This window comes from Lepus europaeus, chromosome 15 (assembly GCF_033115175.1).
Source record: "Lepus europaeus isolate LE1 chromosome 15, mLepTim1.pri, whole genome shotgun sequence".
NCBI classification, from domain to species: Eukaryota; Metazoa; Chordata; class Mammalia; order Lagomorpha; family Leporidae; genus Lepus; species Lepus europaeus.
Window position 1 is genome coordinate 40,709,592 of NC_084841.1, and position 4,087 is coordinate 40,713,678.

Sequence of the window (4,087 nt, forward strand, 5' to 3'; positions counted from 1 at the left end):
TTCACTTTCCAAATGGCCACAATGACTAGGACTGAGCCAGGCCAAAGCCAGGAGCCAGGAATTCCATCCAGGTCTCCCAGGTGGGTGGCAGGGGCCCAAACACTTGGGCCATCTTCCACTGCTTTCCTAGGTTCATTAGCAGGGACCTGGATTGGAAGTTGAAGAGTTAGGACTCAAATCAACATCCAAATGGGATCCCAGCATCACAGGCAGTGACTTAATCCACTATGCCACAATGCTGACCCCTATTAGAATATTTTAAAACACTTCTTTATGCATATACATTATACAACTTCCTTGTTACAGAAAAGATAGTTGTTCATTAGTGATATTAGTACATTTAGAATAGAAATTAACTGATGAGAGAGAACTTATCCAGATAAATATGCTGCTTCAGTTCAAAAAGTGCTCACTGCCATCGGTCAGAAAAGGATGTGGAGCAAACACCTGCTGTGATTTTGAATGGGGGCACTTTCCTCTCTAGGTATCACACTATTTGGCTTTTCACTAAAAAATTCCAAATAGATATTGGAATCGAATTATTTAGAAACAAAAATAACATTAACTTGGATATGTTAATACTGCCTCTACAAAGTCCTTTTAGGAAAACTGGTAAAATACAGTAAGATTCCTTGTTGCCTCAGAATGTACAGAGAATTGCACAAAAGCAAAAATCCACAATGATGGGACATCAAAAAGATGTAGGAGCACCCAACAGTCAAAACTGGGTAAATGAACAACAAAATATACTAGCCTTGGCCGGCGCAGCGCCTCACTAGGCTAATCCTCCACCTGCGGCGCCGGCACCCCCGGTTCTAGTCTCGGTTGGGCCACTGGATTCTGTCCCAGTTGCTCCTCTTCCAGTACAGCTCTCTGCTGTGGCCCGGGAGGGCAGTGGAGGATGGTCCAAGTGCTTGGGCCCTGAACCCGCATGGGAAACCAGGAGAAGCACCTGGCTCCTGGCTCTGGATAGGCACAGTGCACCGGCCGTAGTGGCCACTGGGGGATGAACCAATGGAAGGAAGACCTTTCTCTCTGTCTTTCTCAGTGTCTAACTCTGCCTGTCAAAAATAAATTAAAAAACATAAAAAAATAAAATAAAATAGCCTTGGGTTAAAAACCATATTATAAAGTAAATATGCTTGGCTCCATAATGATATTAAATAAATAGTTGGATCTAGGCAAATCTTCCATGTAGAAAAAATTCCAAATAATTTATCTATAAGTGAAGAATAACTCCCTACCTCTTTATGTAAGAGATAAACAGTGGCTAGTAGAAAACACAGAAGTGAAAGAATATAGGGCTGGCACTGTGGTGTAGCGGGTAAAGCCACCACCTGCAGTGCAGGCATCCCCTATGGGCGCCGGTTCAAGACCTGGCTGTTCCACTTCTGATCCAGCTCTCTGCTATGGCCTGGGAAAGCAGTAGAAGATGGCCCAAGGTCTTGGGCCCCTGCACTGAAGTGGGAGACCCGGAAGAAGCTCCTGGCTTCTGGCTTTGGATTGGTGCAGCTCCGGCCATTGCGGCCAATTGAGGAGTGAACCATTGGATGGAAGACTTCCCTCTATCTTTCTGCTTCTCCTCTGTCTGTGTAACTCTGACTTTCAAATAAATAAATAAATCTTAAAAAAAAAGAAGTGAAAGAATAAAAAATACTTTTACAGTGGCAGGTAGCTGGCACAATGATTAAGACTCCTTCTGGGATACCCATATTTCATTTCAGAGTGGCTAGGTTCAAGTCCCTGCTCTACCCTCCATTCCAGCTTCCTGCTATTGCACACTCTGGGTGGTAGCATATGATGGCTCTAGTATTTGGATACCTGCCTCCGACATGGGGGACCAGATTGAGTTTTAGGCCCCCATCTTTGGCCTTGCCTGGCCCAGTCCCTGCTGTTACAGACATCTGAGGAGAGAACCAGCAGATGGGAGATCTCCATCTGTCTGTTTTAATCTCAGTCTCTGTCTCTGTTCACTGTCTCTCAACTTTTCAAGTAAATGAAAAATAAAAATTTTTAAAAGAATAACTTTATAACGCAAAAATGGCAAAGAAAATCTCACCCAGGTAATGAAAGTTCACATCATTAGTGATAGGTAGTTGCATAGTAAGTACCTTTGGTATGACGTGTTGAAAATAGCATCTTAACTCCCTGATTTTCCTCCCAAAAGCCCATAATCCCAAGATAGTAGAGAGGAAAATATTACACAAACTCAAACTGAGGTGCTTTGCAAATATATAGCCAGTGTTCCTCAAAACTGGCAAGGTTACCAAAAACAAGGAATAGCTCAGAAATGGTCACCATGCAGAAGAGCCTCAGTAAACATGAGAACCAGAGTGGACTCTGAGAACATGGGAAACTCAAAGAAAGTATGGATATTCACTCATAATTATGTAACAAGTGTTAATATTGGTTCACTAGTTGTGGTAATTATACCATAGAAGTGTTAACAATCAGGGAGTTTGGGTGCTAATTATAGGAAACTTTTGTAAAGTAAAAATTTATTTAAAGATGTCCCCCTTAGGGTCAGTGCATTGCCACCTGCAACGCTGGTATCCCATATGAGCTCTGGTTGGAGTCTGAGCTGTTCCACTTCTGATCCAGCACCCTGCCAATGCACCTGAGAAAGCAGCAAAAGATGGCTCAAGTTCTTAGGTCCCTGGCACTCATGTGGGAGACCCAAATGGAGTTCCTGGCTCCTGGATTAGGCCTAGCCCAGCCCTGGCTGTTGCAAGCATTTGGGGAGTGAACAGTGAGTGGGAGACATTCTCTCCATTCTCTCTCTCTCTTGCTCTCTTTCTCTCTTCCTCCCTCCCTCCCTCTCTTCCTCCCTCCCTGCCTCTCTATCATTCTTTCACTCTCTCTGTAACTGCCTCTCAAATAAATAATATTTTTTTTAAAAAGTCCCCCCAATTGTGACCAGGAAATCTGGAAATATTCAAACACAGAATATTTATTTTTGAAATTTCACTGTTTTTCCCATCCCTTCCCCCAAAAGTTGAACTCTGTGACCTCTAAGTGAGGTTGATTATCTAACATCTGAACACATAAATAAAGGTATTGCAAAAATCCTCTGAGAGAAGTCTCATGGACAAGACCAGAAGCAAATTTCTTCTAAATTGTTTCTACTTGTAGTCAGAGACACTATGTTACACAGCTTACACAGAGACAGAAGGAGAAGCTAGGAGTGGAGTTAGGTGCAAGAATTACAGCCTAGTTTTATGAACCAGTGGTCAGACAGGAGATGTTACTGGGTGCAGGGGTGCAGTTGGGTATGAGGAATAACAAATGTTCTATAGCACAGTGGAATAACGATGGGTGACAGCAATTAACTGTTTCAAAATAGCTAATGGAGTGGATTTTAAATGTTTCCAACACAAAGATTGAGGTATGTCAGAGATGATAGAAATGCCGATTCCCCTGAACTGATCATTACACATTGTATATATGGATCGAAATGCCACTTCATAAATATGTACAATTAAGAAACAAAAAAATGCATTCTCAGAAAAATATCAGCAGAGGAACAGTAGAACTCTAGATAACAAACCTCAGACAGTGCTGTCACTAGATTTAAATCCATAGTGACTTGAAATTAGGAGGTAAGACCATTACATCATTAAGACATTCGTCTTTCTACCTTTATAATCAGAGGACAATAAAATTAAGAGCTTAATTTGTCCATATTAAACATGAAGGACATGGTATAAGGTGCAGCTTCAAACTGAAAATGAAGCATAATCTACATGTGCATTAAACATAAGAAAAATATAAGCCTTCCTGGAAGTAAATGACTCATTTATTGAAAGAAAGGCAGATGGAAAGGAAAGGGAAGAGAAGGGGAGGGGAAGGGAGGGGAAAGGAGGGGAGGGAAGGTAAGGGAAGGGGAGGGGAGGGGAGGGGAGGGAAGGGGAGGGAAGAAAAAAAAGAAAAGAAATTGAGTCATCTTTGAATTGTTTCCTTCAAATTTGGGAGCAATCTTTTTCTAAAAATATTTCTCCAATACATAACTGAACCTATTAGCAGCAAGTATTTAGGCATATCTCTGGATCAATGCAAGACATTAGTTCACCAGTCACCAGAAGTTATC